The following is a 20,201-nucleotide window of genomic DNA, read 5'->3' on the forward strand; positions in this document are numbered from 1 at the left end:
ATCATATCCTGGGGACTACGCACACAACCAGGATCAAGAGAATTAAACCATGTTTTAGCATCACCTTTTAATGAGACCGGAAATAACTTAAGGATATAGTAGTAGCGAGTTTTCTCATCATTCGTGAATAGGGTGGCTATATCATTTAATTTAGTAAGATGTTCCACAACAGTTTCAGATTCATAGCCATAAAAAGGATCAGATTCAACCAAAGTAATTAATCCAGGGTCGACAGAGAAATCATAATCCTTATCAGAAATAAAAATAGGTGAAGTAGCAAAAGCAGGGTCATATTTCATTCTAGCATTCAATGATTTTTCTTTAAGCTTAGCTAATAATTTCTTAAGATCATATCTATCATTGCAAGCTAAGAAATCTCTAGCAGTTTCTTCATCCATAACATAGCCCTCAGGCACAATAGGCAATTCATATCTAGGGGGAGAATCTTCATCATCACTTTCATCAATATTATCAGTTTCAATACTTCCATTCTCTCTAGCCCTAGCAAGTTGTTCATCAAGAAATTCACCTAGTGGCATAGTATTATCAAGCATAGAAGTAGTTCCATCATAAATATCATGCAAAGCAGAAGTGGCATCATCTATAACATGCGACATATCAGAATGAATAGCAGGAGTAGGTGTTGCAAGTTTACTCAAAACAGAAGGTGAATCAAGTGCAGAGCTAGATGGCAGTTCCTTACCTCCCCTCGTAGTTGAGGGAAATTTTTTGGTTCTTTTATCTTTCAAGTTCTTCATAATGATCAACAGATATAAATCCCAAGTGACTCAAAGAATAGAGCTATGCTCCCCCGCAACGGTGCCAGAAAATAGTCTTGATAACCCACAAGTATAGGGGATCACAACAATTTTTGAGGGTAGAGTATTCAACCCAAATTTATTGATTCGACACAAGGGGAGCCAAAGAATATTCTCAAGTATTAACAGTTGAGTTGTCAATTCAACCGCACCTAAAAGATTTAATATCTGCAGCAAGTATTTAGTAGCAAAGTAATATGATAGTAGCCGTAACGGTAGCAAAAGTAACAGTAGCAGTTTTGTAGTAACTGTAACAGCGACAACGGAAAAGTAACTAAGAAGAGATCAATATGTGAAAAGCTCGTAGGCAATGGAGCAGTGATGGATAATTATGTCAGATGTGATTCCTCATGCAATAGTTATAACATAGGGTGACACAGAACTAGCTCCAGTCCATCAATGTAATGTAGGCATGTATTCCGAATATAGTCATACGTGCTTATGGAAAAGAACTTGCATGACATCTTTTGTCCTACCCTACCGTGGCAGCGGGGTCCTATTGGAAACTAAGGGATATTAATGCCTCCTTTTAATAGAGTACCGGACCAAAGCATTAACACTTAGTGAATACATGAACTCCTCAAACTACGGTCATCACCGGTAAGTATCCCGATTATTGTCACTTCGGGGTTAACGGATCATAACACATAATAGGTGACTATAGACTTGCAAGATAGGATCAAGAACTCACATATATTCATGAAAACATAATAGGTTCAGATCTGAAATCATGGCACTCAGGCCCTAGTGACAAGCATTAATCATAGCAAAGTCATAACAACATCAATCTCAGAACATAATGGATACTAGGGATCAAACCCTAACAAAACTAACTCGATTACATGATAAATCTCATCCAACCCATCACCGTCCAGCAAGCCTACGGTGGAATTACTCACGAACGGCGGTGAGCATCATGAAATTGGTGATGGAGGAAGGTTGATGATGACGATGGCGACATATTCCCCTCTTCGGAGCCCCGAACGGACTCCAGATCAGCCCTCCCGAGAGAGATTAGGGATTGGCGGCGGCTCTGTGTCATAAAAAGCGATGAATCCTTCTCTCTGATTTTTTTCTCCCCGAACATTAATATATGGAGTTGGAGTTGAGGTCGGTGGAGCACCAGGGGGCCCATGAGGTAGGGGGCGCGCCCAAGGGGTAGGCACGCCCCCCACCCTTGTGGATAGGGTGTGGGCCCCCTGGCCTTGATTCTTTTGCCAGTATTTTTTATATTTTCCAAAAATATTCTCTATTGATTTTCAGGTCATTCCAAGAACTTTTATTTCTGCGCAAAAATAACACCATGGCAATTCTGCTGAAAACAGCGTCAGTCCGGGTTATTTCCATTCAAATCATGCAAGTTAGAGTCCAAAACAAGGGCAAAAGTGTTTGGAAAAGTAGATACGTTGGAGACGTATCAGTTGCCATGCGCTTTTTGGTTGTATGCTCAATCTCTTAGTGCAAAAGAATGTCGTGTTATATTTCCCCTGGTGATAGCAACCTTTATTATGTAGTCTATCGCCTTTATTTTGTCATCACAAGTTCGTACAACGCTCAATTTTCTCTTACACTAAATGATCTAACACATCTAGAAGCGATTTTATTGCCTTATTGCATCGATGACAACTTACTTGAAGGATCTTACTCAATCCATAGGTAGGTATGGTGGTGTAACGCCCCGGATATAACTTTCCATATTTGTAACTCTAACTCTTGCCTTTTCCGGAGATGCGATGTGAGATTCCCTTTGTGGTTGGGGTTTTGTCTTCATTTTGCTTTTTGTTCATGTCATCAGGTGCATCTCATTTGCATACGTGTTCGTCTCTTGCATCCGAGCATTTTTCCCGTTGTCCGTTTTGCAATCCGACACTCCCTCTTGCACCAGCGCACCCCTCTTGTCTCTTTTCGTGAGCGGGTGTTAAACATTCTCGGAATGGACCGAGATTTGCCAAGTGGCCTTGCTACACCACCGGTAGACCGCCTGTCAAATTTCGTGCCATTTGGAGTCAGTTTGATACTCCAACGGTTAACCAGGGAACCGCAAAGGCCTCGTGTGTGTTGCAGCCCAACACCCCTCCAAAACGGCCCAATAACCCTTCCAAAACCCCTTCCATGACCTCCGCCAGCGGATCACGATCGCGTGGGCGAAAACTACACTCCATTTGGACACTCCAAACTCCCTCTACCTATATAAAGGCCTCCCCCGTCCAAAATTCGCGGTGCAAACCCTAGCCTCCTTCCACCTCGCGCCGCCGGACATGTCCGCCCTCCACATCGCTCCAGCCAATCCCGTCGTGCCACCTCAGCTCCGCCGCCACCCGCAACCAATGGCAGCCGCCACCTGTCCCACGGCTCCCCCGCACCGCGCCGGCCTGCTGGGACCCGGATCTGGCCCTCCGGGCCCAATCCGCTCGATTCGCCCGAGCGCCTCCCGCTGTCGCCCGAGCGCCGCCCTAGCGCCACTCGCCGTCCTCGCCGGGTGCCCGCCGTCGTCCGCCGCCTTCGCCTTGGCTTCCGCGCCGCACGTCCCGCGCCACCGCCCGTTGACTCCGCCCACCGCCCGGAGCTCCCTCGTCGCCGCCCGGCCTCGCAATCGTCGGATCCGGGGGCGCCACACCCGGATCCGCCCGCCCCGCTCGCCGGCGAAGCTCCCCCGCTGTCGGATCAGTCTCCCACAGCCATCACCGTTCCCCGGCGCCGCCGCCCCTTGCCCGGCCTCGATCTACCTCCTCCTGTCGGGGAAGACGACCAGCGCCGCCTCCACCCGTCGCGGGCCCCGCAGCCGGCCCAGCTCCATCGGCCCAGCCCGGCCACCCCTCCTTCTCGTGGACTGCTGCCACGCCAACTGGGCCGAAGCCCACGTGGTGAGATGCCCTATTCCCCACCCCGAGCGCTGTTTAGCTATCTGACGCTCGGACCTTTTTTTCACTAAGTCCTAAATCCTGATAATTTTTATGCTACTTTCCAAATGTCACATCTCCATGACCGTAGCTCCATTTCATGCATATGAGATATCGAAATGTTCATTGTGATATGCTCTTCATTTCATTCCATCGTGGAATGCTTGTTTGTGTCCATCTTGATGCCCAAATCGTGGATGCAAGAGTGCTATAAATTGTTAGTTGCTGTTACTTATCAGAGTATGAGGATTTGTCATTTTTGTCACATTTGTTGTGTGCATCATATGTGCATGAGCTCTACATGTGTTTTGATCTATTCCATGCCATCTTTACAGGGGTGTTTACCATGTATTTTTTGTGATCTTTTTGGTGACTAGCACAAGCATGCAAAGTAGCCTTCATGATATTGCTGATTTCAGGGTCTTAGGATTTCATTAAGTCATTTTTCTGCTATTATTTTTATGCCATGTAACCATGATGCTACAGTGAGATCTATGCTTGTTTTGAGTTGCTTCAGTAAGGATGATTTGAAAATATGGTTGTGCGCTATCCATCCATGCCCCTGTTTGCAATTGTGGAGTGCCCTAGAATGTCTCAATCTTGCTCTACTTTTGCTATAAAATGTTCCTCACAGATTGTTTACATGTTAATCAATTTTTCCATGGTTGTTGTAGTTGATCCATGCATGCTATAAACTTGTTCTTGCCATGGTAAGCTTCATGAACATGTCTTCTTGTTATTTCTATGCTTGTTTTGTCATGCAAGGCTTTGTGATGAGTGATTTGAGATTGCAAAGATGCCTTCATAATTCTGTTTAGGCCATGCTCAGTTTTCTGCTAAGTCTGAATCTGTTAATAAAACTTGCTATGTTTACATGGGTGCCATCATATCTTCTGTGCCTTTTTGTCTCATGATCAGTAAGGGACTTTTGTTCTATGCTTTGAGTAGATTCATGCCATGCCTTTGTTTGCTATGATATGTTCCTGTAGCTTGTTGTTTGCTTTCTCTAAATATTGCTTCCTGATGTTGTTCCTGGCATGTTAGTATTTTCACTAAGTCTGTGAAGCTGATATCTTTTGCACTTTTGCCATGCTAGTTTGAACCTGCTCTTGTGTGATTTAGCCGTAGCTCAGTATTCATGTTTTGTCAAGCATCTTGATTAGATCACTGACATATGCTTTTTTGCTATGTTGGAGTGCAGTAGCTTAGTTTCTTGTTACATTCCATATGGCATCGTGCTGTTGATCGCAGAATTGTGCCATTCTTGTTTTGCTTGCCATTTGCAAACTGTGAATCTGATTCCGGTGATCTTTATATTGATTTCGACCAAAATCATCTCATGTTGCCAAGTTGATGCCTTGATCAATCTTCCCCTTCCAGAGCACACATATGCATTGCATATCACATCCCGCATGTCATGCCATGTTTTGCATCATGTTGATTGTGCATTGCACCGTGATTGATTGTTGGTCCTTTGATTGTGTTCTTGCTTTGGGTAGAGCCGAGAGACGAGTACGTGGTTGAGGAACCTGTTGAGTACGCTTACGAGGATCAAGCTTTCGTCAACTCTAAGAACTTTGCAGGCAAGATGACCATACCCTCGAAATCACTTCTATCTTTGCTTGCTAGTTTCTCGCTCTATTGCTATGCAAAACGCGGACTAAAGCATATAGCTCTTTGTCGTAGATGGGGTAATTGAGTTGCGCGCCGGAGAGTTTCTCACTAAAGTAAGCTATGGGGCACTTCTCTTGCATTAACACGCCTCCTATGCCACTACCACTAGCATCGCAATGAATCTCAAAAGGTTTGTCAAAGTTGGGTAAAGCAAGCACGGGAGCATGAGTAAGCAAATTCTTAAGCTCATTGAAAGCGGTATCTTGGGATGCCCCCCAAACAAAAGGCGCATTCTTCTTGCTCAAAGCATGCAAAGGAGAAGCAATTGTGCTAAAATCCTTCACAAAGCGACGATAGAAACCCGCAAGGCCAAGAAAGCTACACACTTGTTGCAAATTGGTTGGTTGTGGCCAAGTCTTAATAGCATTGATTTTGGACTCATCAACATGAACACCCTTAGAAGAAACAACAAAACCCAAGAAAACAAGCTTATCAACGCCAAAAAGGCATCTCTCCATATTAGCATAGAGTTTCTCTTTTCGAAGAGTTTGCAAACCGGTTTGAACATGGGTGACATGATCTTTAAGAGATTTGCTAAAAACAAGGATATCATCAAAGTAGACCACAACAAATATACCAATGTAAGGGCGAAAAACATGATTCATAAGATGCATAAAAGTACACGGTGCTTCCGAGAGACCCATAGGCATGACTAGCCACTCATACAAGCCAAACTTGGTTTTGAAAGCATTTTTCCATTCACCACCCTCTTGTATGCGGATTTGATAGTAACCACTTTTAAGATCAATTTTAGAAAAGATAGTGGCACTACTAAGTTCATCAAGCATATCATCTAGGCGTGGAATGAGATACCTATAGCGAACGGTGATAGCATTGATGGGTCTACAATTGGAGCACATGCAAAAGCTACCGTCGTGTTTTGGCACAAGAATGACTGGGACGGCACAAGGGCTCAAACTTTCACGCACATGTCCATGGTATATGAGATGCTTTACTTGCCTTTGTATTTCTTTGGTTTCTTCGGGGTTGACGTGGTAGGGAGCTTTGTTTGGAAGCCCTGCTCCGGGGATGAGGTCGATGCGGTGCTCAATGCCTCGTAGTCGAGGTAGTCCCAGAGGTAGCTCGTTGGGGAAAACATCGTGAAATTCCTGCAGAAGAGAAGACAACACTAGAGGAAGAGTGTGAGGAGTGTTAGTTTGTGGTGCATTGTCCTTGCACACAAGGATGTAGTGTAGGACACTAGATGGATTCTCACACACTCCTCTTATCTCACTTTTGGTGGAAAATAGGACTAAGTTCTTCTTTTCGCTCATCGTGGAGGTGTTCAATTTGGGCTTGTGGCGCTCACTCTCTTTTTGGTGGCTTGCTCTCTCACTATGATCTCCACAATGGGTGGCTTGCTTGTCGGCGATCACTTGACTTGGCGACATTGGACAGAGGACATACTCCTTGCCTTTCATCTTGAAGATGTAGTGGTTCGTTCGGCCGTTGTGGGTGACTCCTCTATCAAATTGCCATGGGCGTCCAAGGAGAAGATGGCAAACGGTCATTGGAATGATGTCGCACTCTAAGGTGTCTTCGTAGGCGCCAATTTTGAAGGAGACTTGTACTCGATGCTCGACTTGGATAGTGCTGGAGTCGCTAAGCCATTGCACTTTGTATGGATGAGGGTGCTTCGTCTTGGGCAATTGGAGCTTGGAGCAAAGTTCTTCACTTGCTAGATTATGACAACTCCCTCCATCGATGATAACCTTGACGGATCGTCCATTGATGCCGGCCTTGGTGTGGAATATGTGGCATCGTTGGTCTTCTTATTGGTGATGTTGGAGATTCAAGACCTTGGAGACAACGAGAGCGGGACTTGAATCTTCATCGCAAAAGACTTGTTCCTCTTCATCATTCACTTGCCGGTGCATGGCGACTTGCTCTATGGTGTCCATTTCTTCTTCACTCATTGAGTCGTAAGTGTCATCATTGTTGAGGATCATGGTCCGCTTGTTGGTGCACTCATAGGACTTGTGGCCTCGGCCTCCACATGTGAAGCATTGAAGGAACTTGTCTTGACGGTCTCATCGGTTGGAGTGGATGATGATGAAGCTCTCGGCTTGAAGTTGCTCGTAGTAGGAGGATGAACTTGGAGTTGACGAAGCTTTCTTGGAACTCGACTTGTCAATGGTGCTAGTAGAAGGCTTGGTAGTCGGTGTTGGAGTCATTGAAGCTTGGTTGTTGGAGAAGCCGTATGTCTTGGAAGAGAACTTGGCATACTTGAAATCATCTTGCACTTGGCGTTCCGCTTTGGTGGCTTGATGCACTAGCTCGATGAGGTTCGAGTATGGTTGGAAGTCTACGATCTTCTTGATAGGATGGTTGAGTCCATTCAAGAAACGCGCCATTGTTTGCTCATCATCTTCCGTGACATTGGCTCTTATCATGGCAATCTCCATCTCCTTGTAGTACTCTTCAATGCTCTTGGTTCCTTGCTTGAGTAGTTGGAGTTTCTTGAAGAGGTCGCGGTTGTAGTAGGTTGGCACGAAGCGTGCTCTCATGAGATCCTTCATTTGCGCCCAAGTAGTGATGGGTGGTTCACCTCTTGCCTCTCGGCGCTCTATGAGTTGTTCCCACCAAATGAGGACATAGTCTTGGAACTCAAGGGATGCCATTGCGACCTTCTTCTCTTCTTCATAGTTGTGCAAACAGAAGATCTTGTCAACTTGCAATGCCCATGAAAGGTACACTTCGGGATCGTTGCTTCCATTGAACTTGGGCATGGTGAACTTGAGCTTGCCATAGCGTTGCTCTTCATTGTGTTGGGGTCAGGGATGATGACGCCCGTGTTGTAGATGATTGTCAAGCTCGTGTCACGCTTGGTGAGGGGGGTTGTAAACCTCATGTTGCTCTTGTCATGGAGGATTTCTATTGCCTTCATGCTCTTGATGAACTTGATGTTCTTGGCGAGCTTGTGGAGGGGATTGTCGAGCTCGAGGAGGAGCTTGAGGAACTTGACGATGCACGCGAGCTTGAAATCTTCGTTCTTGAATTTCTTTGCGAAATGCTTCTTCTTGTTCTCGAGCTTGTCGGCCTCGGTTGGCTACGGCTCTACTTGAATCTTGGAGGGCTTGTTGCGCCGCAAGTGCTTGAGCTTCACGGAGTTGTACTTCTTGGCGTTGTGCCTCGGCATCTTGTGCAACTTGGTGTAGACGCGCTCGCTCTTCCTCTTCATGTTGGCGTTGTCGTTGCAGTTCTCGTGCTAGCGCAAAGGCCTCTTGAGTTTGACGTTGTCAGCGCTCTTGAGAGTCAGTGTTGCGTAGGGGGTAGATGCTTGCTTGATGATCGTTGCGCGCGACACGGCGAAGAGTGTTTGATGTCAGTGTACTTGAGCCGGAGAGGGTGAAGTCGAAGTGTCGGCTTGAGCGAGTCCTTGATGAAGATGAAGTGGAAGAAGAGTGGTTGAGCAACAAAGCGCGAATTTCATCCATCCTTGTGTCATTCTCTTGCTTGTGATCGTCGAGCTTGTGGTCGAAGTAGTCCCTTGTACGTTGCTCGGAAAGTCGCAAGTCGGCGGCAAGGTTGTCGATGCGTTCACTCATAGCCTGTTGCTCTTGATGCAAAGCACGTTGTGCACCAAAGAGGTGATTCTTGGTGACGTAGGAGTTCATGTCATCGTTGTGCTCAATGAAGAGTGGGTTGGTAGAAGTACTTGGCATATCCATCATTCCAAGATACACAATGTGAGTGGTAGAAAGATAAGAACGAATACCAAATGTACCTTGACCGAAATTGAAAGTGGATCGATGATCACTCCAATGTAGGACAAGGAAATAGCACAATTGGTACTAGCTCTTGTCGGTTTCTCACACATACACAACTAAAAGCTTTTGGTGGAGCTTGGTTAGGATGGTGGCACAAAATTTCATGCAATTGTAAGTGAGCTTAAATAATGTTGGAAAAGATTCACAAGATGCAATGTAACAAGTAGACCAAGCATATAAGGTACACGGAAACACACACACAAAAAGATAAGTGGGGTTGGGCAACCAAGGATGAGCCAAAATGTGGAATCCACGAAAATGCTCTTGTTTCACAACACTAGAGAGATGCTAGCACGATTGCACAATAGGCGGATACAAGAATTTGTGCACAACCTACTACGCAAAAATGCAACGACTTCTATCCCAAGTATGCTTTATGCAAGGTGTTTCTATGATATGATCCAAGATGATCGAGTATGACAATCTTAATGTTGTATGATGCTATGGTTCTTGCTTAAAAGCTCTTTGCTTATCTTTCCTCTTTGCTTAAAAGCTTGTTTGGCTCTTTGATGTTGGAGCTCTTTTCTTATGCGATGCTTGACGAACCAAGATAGCAATTGTGTATGCGATGAAAACTTTGTGACACAAGGGATGGTACCAATATATGCAACAATGATGTATGTATGCGATGGGAAGTATGATCACTAATGTGCACAAGTCTCATGGCCGGCAATACCCAATGGCTAGTCTCAATGGGTAAGCAACGCAAAGGAGTAAGGCTATGATGACTATCAATGTAATGGCAAGAGTGATATGTCCAATACCAAGACGAGGTTACCGTTCTTGCTTACGGTATGGTGTCAAAATGGTGGACCGAATACCAAGATGTAGTCGAGGTGGTCGTTGTTGATGACGCGTCCGTGGCAAAGATGAGCGTCGGTGATGTCGATGTCGAACTGTACCTAGATAGCCGAAACACAAAAGGATACGGAACCGCAACTTAAATTCTCAAAGCTCGAAGTGGCAACACGTGTCGAAGTGTGAAACGGTCCAAATGGTGGTGGTGTGCGGAAATGGTGATGGCGTAATGGTGGTGGGAGTGCGTATGCGGAAATGTGGGGCGGTGGTGGTGACTACACTGAAAAAAATTCAGTTTCGTCAGGGTCGGTCGGACGTCCGGGCTGGGCCGGTCGTCCGGTCATTGGATGTTTGGGCTGGGTCTGACGTCCAGTGCCTGGGCGAATTTTGGGCACGGGATGAACAGCTAGGGTTCGAGGTGGAGATGGCGAAGATGGTCAAATCCGGAGGATTTTGTGGATGGAAAGGGTGGGGAAAGGGGGGAAAAGCTAGATCCACTCAAAACAAAGCAAATCCACGGATCCAAACCAACAAAATCTCAACACACTAACAAATCACAAAAAAAAAATTGGGGCTATTTTTGTGGGGAATTTTCGAATTAGGACGAAAAACAATAAAAACAAGGCTAGAAACACAACGGGGAGGCTCCGAAATCGTGATCAACATGGCTCATGATACCAAGATGATGTAGGGTAGGAACCCTTGGGGCCGATATTTCACGATAGGAGCGGAATCCCATGAAGAACACGAAGAACATGAGGGGAAAAGGAGGGGGAAACACAAGAGAAACACTAAACCAACGCAAGAAAGTCACACATGTGCTAGATCCTCGAATACATAGAGTTCACGCGGTACACAATCAACCAAGGACGATACAAGGGTAAAGGTCTTCTCCGTGAGGAGGTCTTGATGTTCTTCCTTAAACAGGGGTCTTGAATCCAAAGGGATCTTCTCCGAAGAGGCCGCGGTCTCTCACGAGGAGTAGATCCGATGTGGATGAGCGAAGCTCTATCTCTCAAAATGAGCTAAACCAAGGCTAACCCTACAAAGTTGGACGAGGTGGAGCATATATAGTCTTAGTGCAAAAGAGGGGGGCGAAGGGGTATATGGGCTGCGGCCCAACACGCATCAGCGCACAGGCATCGGACGTCCGGAGGCTCGCGGGGGTCCGGGCTTCCGGTGCCTATCGGACGTCCGTAGTTTCGGCCCGGGTGGTCTTTGGTCGGACGTCTGGTCGGGGTCGGACGTCCGGGCGTCGGTCGTCCGTTGGGCGTCGGATGTCCATAGATTTCGTCTCGGGTGTGGGAGCGTCGGTCGTCCGGAGGGGCCCGGACGTCCGGAGCCTGGAGGTCGTCGGACGTCCGGTGTTCGTCGGTCGTCCGGAGCCTGGGAACTTGTAGCAGTTCTTCTTCTTCGTCTTCACGTCCATCTTCTTCCTCTTCTTCTTCTCCTCGCTCCTTAGCTTCTCCAAGATACCTGAGTATGCACAGAGTGTCCGTATGAGGTAGTAGCCATGTCTCATGTGCATCGAAGTGGAAATCTGAAAGGAGTGATGTCACCTCAGTTTCGAGAGCTCTTGCACGTGCTTGTGTCATGGGTCCAAGAGGTGTCGTAGGAGATGTAGTTGGGTCCATGGCCTTGGGATGCTCCGCATCACTCTTCGTCCTGAAAGTCCTCTCCTTATTTTTTCTAGGTCAAAATGACTTATATACTAGTAGAGGGGCACCGGAGGTGGGCCGAGGAGGGCACAACCCACCAGGGTGCGCCTGGGCTCCCTGGCGCCCAGGTGGGTTGTGCCCACCTGGTGGGCCCCCTCTGGTGGTTATTTGCTCCAATATTCCTCATATATTCCAAAATAATTCTCCGTAAATTTTCAGCTCACTTGGAGATGTGCAGAATAGGTAACTCTGACATAGCTTTTCCAGGTCCAGAATTCCAGCTGCCGGCATTCTCCCTCTTTGTGTAGACCTTGCAATTATGAGAGAAAAGGCATTACAATTACTCCAAAAAGCATTATTATGCAATAAAACATAGTAAGTAACAGTAGGTAAACATGATGCAAAATGGACGTATCAACTCCCCCAAGCTTAGACCTCGCTTGTCCTCGAGCGAAACCCGAAATCGAAAAACATGTCCACATGCTTAGAGAGAGAGAGAGTGGTGTCAATAAAAATAAAATTATGGACATAGAAGCATCATGTATATTATTATAAAAGCAACAAACTTTATCATAGAAATTTTATCACATAACTTTTATCATAAGCTTCTCGTGAACAAGTAACAATTCATCACAACATCGAATTATAAAGCATAAACTCTATTGAAAACCAAAAAACTATTTTCCGAGTCAACTTTGCAACTACAACTCATCATATTTTCAGGAAGGGTTACGTATCGGAGCCTTTTGGCAAGTCCACATACTCAACCATCATATAGTCTTCTATTATTGCTAACACTCACCACGTACCCATGAGCAACAAGTTTCAACCAAACACATAGGAAGATAGGGGCTTATAGTTTCGCCTCCCAACGCATTCACCTTAAGGGTGATGTCAACAATAATAACCTATGTTCACCCATATTCAACTGGATATATGTGCCTAGATCTTTCCTCACCACATGATGCTTGCAAAGGAGAAAATAAAAAGGAATAGGGAAGAATACTTTGACTCTTGCATAAAAGTAAATACATAAAAGTAAAAGATAGGCCCTTCTCAAAGTGAAGCAGAGGTCGTCATGCGCTTTTTGGTTGTATGCTCAATCTCTTAGTGCAAAAGAACATCACGTTATATTGCCCCTTGTGATAGCAACCTTTATTGTGCAGTCTGTCGCCTTTATTATTTTGCCATCACAAGTTCATACAACGCTCAATTTTCTCTTACACTAAATGATCTAACACATTTAGAAGCAATTGTATTGCCTTATTGCACCGATGACAACTTACTTGAAGGATCTTACTCAATCCATAGGTAGGTATGGTGGACTCTCAAAGCAATATTTGGGTTTAAGGATTTTTGGATGCACAAGTAGTATCTCTACTTAGTGCGGAATTTTTGGCTAGCAATGATAGGGGTCAAGCACCACATGTTAAAGGATCTATGCCAATATAACTTCTATGTGAATATGAACAAACATAAATCATTACGTTGTCTTCCTTGTCCAACGTCAACAATTTTGGCATATAATATTTTGATGGGGGCTCACAATCATAAAAGATGTCCAAGATAGTGTATTTGCATGTGAATATTCTCTTACCTTATTAATTCTTTCATGAATTACATCATTGACCAATTCTATGTTTGTCCATCTCCAATAAATTTTACTACTTATACTCTTCCTTATGTGATTTCATCACTTACCATAAGATTAGCATATGATCTTTTTCATTTATTTTCATTTATTTTTATTCGAACATGAAAGTAAAGAAAGCAAAACTCAAACTAAACTTTATTATATATCTCGCACATGACTACAAGGATAGATAGATCACTAAGCAAACACTCGAAGAAAGATTGAACTAAATTTTTATTGAACTAAAGCAAAAGATAACTAAGGATCGAACTAAGATAAGTAAAGGCAAAACATAGTGATGGTGATGGTGATACGATACGAGGGCACCTCCCCCCAAGCTTGGCACAAGCCAAGGGGACTACCCATACCCGATACTCAAGTCTCCTTTGGTGATGAAGAAGGTGGTGGTGATGATGAGGTAGTAGTAGGTTTGCCCTTCAGGCTCAAAAGATACTCCAATCTTCGGATGACCCTCCGAAGGGAAATGATGTGCTCTTGCAATCAAATATTTTCACGGGTGAGATATTTGTTTTGAACATGAACCATTTCAATGATCCTAAAGGCTTCAATCTCAGTAGGAGTGAGATGTTCATAATATGGTTGAAGGATATCTTCTTCTTCCTCCGGGGGCATGGTCTGCTCTACTGCTGGAGCTTGATCTCCAGTAGCTTACTTGCTCTTGTCCCTCTTGATGGTTTCTTCGGGCTCTTCTCTCTTCAATTCAATCTTCATCAACCAAGCATCCTCTTCGTATCACATACCTCCTCTTTTTCACGGATCTGGAGTGTTCCAGAAGGTTTCTTCTATGTGTTCCTCCGGTGTCATGGTTTGAATAATATTGCTTTCAACATTAATAGGCGTACCTGAGATATAATGTTTGATTCTTTGCCCATTGACAACCTTCGGGTTAGTACCTTCGGCATTATTTATTTTGACAGCTCCAGGCGATAAACTTCTTCGATAACATAAGGTCCTTTCCATTTGGAGAGAAGTTGAATCTGAAATGAGAGTTGTGCAAAAGGACATACACCCACTTTGAACTCATGCTTTTGGATTCTTTTATCATGCCATCTCTTAACTTTTTCTTTAAATAATTTGGCATTTTCATAAGCTTGGGTTCTTCATTCATCTACTGAGCTAATATCAAATAACCTCTTTTCACCGGCAAGTTTGAAATCATAGTTGAGTTCTTTAATTGCCCAATATGCTTTATGGTCTAACTTAAGAGGCAAATGACAAGCTTTTCCATAAACCATTTTATAAGGAGACATACCCATGAAATTTTTATAAGTTGTTCTATAATCCCAAAGTGCATCATCTAATTTCTTAGACCAATTCTTTCGGGACCTATTGACAATTTTTTTGTAAAATTTAAATTTTATTTCTCTATTGCTAAGTTCAACTTGACCACTAGACTAAGGATGATAGGGTATTGCAATGAGGGCTGCAAACGAGTCGGGTTCGAGCGAGTTGGAGCGGGCTCAGCTCAACTTATATTAAAATTCGAGTGAGCTCAAACTGAGTGACTCTCAAGATCGAGCCATAGAACATGACTTGTGCTCATCTTGTAACAATCTTGAGTTGATCTCAAGCTACTATCGAGCTAAATAAGATGGTAAAAATTATAAATTTGTGGTGATCATTTCAACTAGATAAGCACACAACACAACACAACTTTGTATGGCAATCTCGTCGTGCTCAGGAGATCTCCTCTTGGTCTCTTGGGAAAACTAGCAATAGATGGTGGTCTTCATGGATAAAAACAAGAAAACAAAAGTGCATATGCTGAGAAATTTTGCCAAAAATAAGAGGATATTTAACACATGGATGACCACGTACCATAATTACACATAAATCTTCTCTGCGCTCAATTAAGCTTCCATGTTTGCTGGTAAATAAAATGGAGAAAAGTCATGCACATCATATATGGTAACAAATTATCTTATTTCCATTTAATATATGGCATGATCATTTAACATAATGATATTATGTCGAGCTATCTTTTCCTAATAATAAAGCACAGGTTAAGTCTGTCGGGTTCACTGTCGCGGCGTTTTTGCAAGAAAGTCCCTGTCTCTTTTGGTATTCGATCCGCAATACTTGAAATAAGTCGGCCGAACCAGTACGGTCGAGATAAAAAAATAACCTACCCTCACGAGTCATGAGTCACGACCCTGCCTCCCAATCCTATCTCCACCTCCGGCAAGCCGCCGCCTCCTGCCACGCCACGCCCCCGCCGCAGCGCGCTTGCCGGCCCATTCCCCCGCCGCCCCCCACCCTATGGTGATTTGAAGAGGGCGACGCTACTACTGCTGGACAACGCCAGATGCATGGAGAGGCGATGGCCGCCGCCTGAGCACGGTGGTGGTTATCGCGCGAACCAGGACGACGGAAGCCCGGTGGTGGTTACCTCCAGAACAAGGACAATGGAAGCCAGCGGTGTTGCTGGTCCTCGCGGAGACGACGGCGCCCACTGGGGGACCTCGATCCGCCGCCCAATCAAGCCTAGCATCGATCCGGCCGCTGCTCCTCCACATCTCCAGCTTGTGTTCCTCCACGGGTCCAATCCTCGTGAATATGGTGGCCCGAGCCCCATCCACCTTGGTCCTCTTCCGCCGCAGAAAGATGTGACCTCCCTGGAGTAGCGGGTTAGGCGCACCGTCAGAGGGGGAGAAAATCTTGTTAACTACAGAAACGATGCTTGAACGGCCGGGGAACTGAAGCGTGCAGAGAAGGGGTTCAATTATTCTCTATTCGTTTTTCCTTTCTCTATCATCTCTGCTAGAAGGGTGTTGCAGCGGCAACTAAGGCATCCAGGGTCTAAAACTTGCACAGGGGGCGGCCTAAGGGCACAGCATACAAGCTTGATGAGTCTCGGGTCGGTGGTGCCCTGAGAGCCTGGTGAGTGGTCTGCTGATGGTGCTTGGGCGGTGGTGATTGAACAATGCATCTCCTCATGTCATCGTCCTCCTCTCTATCATCTTATATCTCTGAATTTTTTGGCTGCATGCGCAGGTGTTTGATGCAAGAACAATAACTAACATCCACCAGGAGGAGCAAGAACCAGTGACTGCTACCATTGCTAGCTAATCTAGCTACTAGGATAGCCCCCTATCTCTCCCTCATATACATGGTTTTGCAACGGCCAAAGCACTTTCTTGACACTAATAATCCATAGTTGGGTGCCTTCTTTCTCCCCAACTTTGGTGACTTTGGAACAGCTTGTGGGCAACTGCAGTTTAGAAGAATCAGTACTTGAATTGTCTTTTGAATGTTAAAGCCAAATGTGTTAGAAAACTATAATGATAATTGATGTGTTTCCATGTCTATCTTTCTGTACTCGGCCTTGGGAGATAAGGTGCCTCATGGTACAACATTGACATAGGTGCCGGAATATTTGTGAGTAGCCTGAGCCTCCTATTCTCCCTACAGACCCAGAATTCAGAAGATCAATGGGATTTTGCTTCAGAAAGTAAAAGATCAATGTACTGAATACTGATGCATTTCAACTTTCATTGTGTTTTAACAAAAGACTATTTTATGATGTTTAAGGGGACAAGGTTTATTGATCTGGAGGTGTGTAACCTTGCACTATCTCTGGTTCTAAATAAATGGTGTTCTTTTGTATTTTGTGAAGAAGCATTGCGTGCAAGACAGAAGACACCATAAAAAAGCAGCTTACAAACAACAGCTTGAAAGTTCAAACAGATGTACATAATGAAATTTAGCGTTCCAACAATACATATGTGCAAGAGTGTAGTTCACTTGGAACTTGCGAGTGATGGGAGATCTTCCACATAAAAAAGGGTGCAAAGGCCGTAAAACTTCATGAGGTAATTTAGTCATTCAGTTCTGTCAGTACATTTATGCGTAAATACAAAAGATGTAAGGTCAAAGTACACTTGTTTATGATGTATTTCTTGTTACATCGTTTCATTAATGATATTTTGGTGGGTGGAATAAAAATCATATGCATATGTAGCTCACTGCCATTGATCAATTTACTGAAAGTTGAATGTATAATCAAAACAATGAGTTAGTTGTAGACATGTAAAGTTATGAATATTTTTTATTATAAACCTAGAACTTGGCAAATCTTTATTTTATATCCCATGTGATGTTGTAACAGGAGAGTACTAGACGCTATTCTCTCTGATAATGGATTGTTTCCAAGAATGGATCTTTGTACTTTTGTCAAACAATTGTTTTGCTACTTGCAAAGTCGTTTGAGGGGCATGCGCAGAACAGTTGTTTGGGTGTTAATCTGTTTTTTTAGGTTTCCAAGCACATGTTTATTTATCTTGTCAATACTCACACCGACCCCAGGAAGTCCATCTACGCGGGCATGGGTGATACAGATAGGGCGGAGTAGGAATTATGTGCGAGAAAGAGACGCCATCGATCACCGGTCGATCTGGTCCATGACATCAAATGTTGGCATGCGCAAGGCAGTGCTGTTCGGAGGAAGCAACCTAGCAAGTGCAACGGTGATCAATCAATACGTCTATTTGGCTACAAGAATATACATTTCCCTACTACAATTCCTTTTAGCATGCAGATACAGATGTGCTTGGTGACATGTGATTTTTTTTCGCCCGTTGCAACGCACGGGCATTTGTACTAGTCGAGCTAAAATCCAGCGAGCCAATATTGGCTCAAGATCGGATCATTTCTCGGACGAGCTACATAAAGTGTTCAAAGTCAGCTCATTTCTTTTCGAGTCGAGCCAAAAAACGAGTCGATCTTGAGCGGCTCGCGAGCCTCGGGCTTTATTGTGGCCCTAATTTGCAATGCTTGAAAACAAAGCCTAGGGTTCATACTTTCACTAGTACAAAATCTCTCAACATTGATAACATAATTGGATCATATAACAATCCCTCAACGTGCAACAAAGAATCACTCCAAATTTTCTATCAGAGAACATATGACAAAAAGGTGCATCAAACCCTATGCATAGATTACCTAATGTCACCTTGGCAATCTGTGAGTTGAGTATGAAAACGTACATCAAGTGAATCAATATAATACCCCTTTGTCACCACGAGTATCCATATGCAAGACATACATCAAGTGTTTTCAAATCCAATATTCAATCCAACATAACAAAACCTCGAAGAGCAAGACTCAATTCATCACAAGAAGGTAGAGAGGGAAGAACACCATAAGATCGAAATATACTGACAAAGCTCATGGTACATCAAGATCGTGCCAAATCAAGAGCACGAGAGAGAGAGAGAGATCAAACAGATAACTACCAGTACATACCTGATACGTCTCCAACGTATCTATAATTTTTGCTTGTTCCATGCTGTTATATTATCATTCTTGGATTTTTTACCATCATTTTATAGCAACTTGGGATTAACCTATTGACATAGTGCCCAGTGCTAGTTGTTGTTTTTTGCTTGTTTTTTACTTCGCAGAAAATCAATACCAAATGGAGTACAAACGTAGCAAAACTTTTTGGAGAACTTTCCTGGACCAAAAGAAACCTATTGGGCCAAAGAAGTACTAGAGGGGGGCTCCGAGGGGAACACAACCCACATGGGCGCGCCTGGGGGGCGCCCTGGTGGGTTGTGCCCACCTCGACCGCCTCCCATGCCGCCTCTTTGCCTATAAATACCCCAAAAATCCAAAACCCCTAGGGGAGTCAATGAAACACAATTCCAACCGCCACAAGTTCCAGAACCACCAGATCCAATCTAGACACCATCACGGAGGGGTTCATTATCCTCATTGGTGCCTCTCTGATGATGCATGAGTAGTTCATTGTAGACCTACAGGTCTTTAGGTAGTAGCTAGATGGCTTCCTCTCTCTCTTTTGATTCTTAATACAATGGTCTCTTGGAGATCTATTTGATGTAACTCTTTTTGTGGTGTGTTTGTTGGGATCCGATGAACTTTCAGTTTATGATCAGAGCTATTTTATCCATGAAAGTTATTTGAGTTTTGATCTCTTATATGCATGATTGCTTATAGCCTCGTATTTCTTCTTCGAATCTTTGGTATAGTTAGGCCAACTAGAACGGTTTTTCTTGCCATGGGAAGAGGTGCTTTTGTGATGGGTTCGATCTTATGGTGCTCAATCCCAGTGACAGAAGGAGACATTACACGTATGTATTGTTGCTATTAAGGATAACAAGATGGGTCTATTCCTGCGTGAATAGATCTTGTCTACATGATGTCATCGTTCTTATTGCATTACTCCATTTCTCCATGAACTTAATACACTAGATGCATGCTGGAGAGCGGTCGATGTGTGGAGTAATAGTAGTAGATGCAGGCAGGAGTCGGTCTACTAATCTTGGATGTGATTCCTATATAATGATCATTACCTGGATATCTTCATAATTATTTGAAGTCCTATCAATTTCCCAACAATAATTTGTTTACCCATCGTATGCTATTTTTCTCGAGAGAAGCCAGTAGTGAAACCTACGCCCCCCGGGTCTATTCTCTTTCATATTTCCTTTCCGAACTATTATTTGCCACTTTTATTTTCAGATCTATTGTTCCAAAAACCCAAAAATACCTTGCTACAATTTTTTATTATTTATTTTATTCCGCATTTCCGCGAGATCTACTACAAACCAATCTATCTTTTACCCGGGAGGGACTGACAACCCCTCTTACGCGTCGGGTTGCAAGTATTTGTTCTTTATGTGCAGGTACCGTTTACATAGTGTTGCTTGGTTCTCCTACTGGTTTGATAAGCTTGGTCGCATCACTAAGGGAAATACCTGCCATAGTTGTGTTGCATCATCCCTTCCTCTTCGGGGAAAATACTGATGCGGACACGAGCCATCGAGAAAGGATTCCTGGCACTGTTGCGGGGGACACATCATGAACATCTATTAGGTTCCTAATCACAAATCTCATCTCCAAACGATTTACATTATTTGTCATTTTCCACTTGTTTTCATCTCCCCCACCTCACAAAAATTTGTCGT

At 44.1% G+C, this 20,201-nt stretch overlaps 1 long non-coding RNA gene across 1 annotated transcript; it reads left to right on the top strand.

The window, feature by feature from the left end:
• Positions 1-15,388: 15,388 nt before the first annotated feature.
• On the top strand, positions 15,389-16,578 carry LOC119354595. Its single transcript, XR_005171108.1, has 2 exons — positions 15,389-16,152; positions 16,267-16,578. It is a non-coding gene; the product is annotated as an uncharacterized LOC119354595 (long non-coding RNA).
• The last annotated feature ends 3,623 nt before the right edge of the window (positions 16,579-20,201 follow it).

This window comes from Triticum dicoccoides, chromosome 2A (genome assembly GCF_002162155.2).
Source record: "Triticum dicoccoides isolate Atlit2015 ecotype Zavitan chromosome 2A, WEW_v2.0, whole genome shotgun sequence".
Taxonomy (NCBI): Eukaryota; Viridiplantae; Streptophyta; class Magnoliopsida; order Poales; family Poaceae; genus Triticum; species Triticum dicoccoides.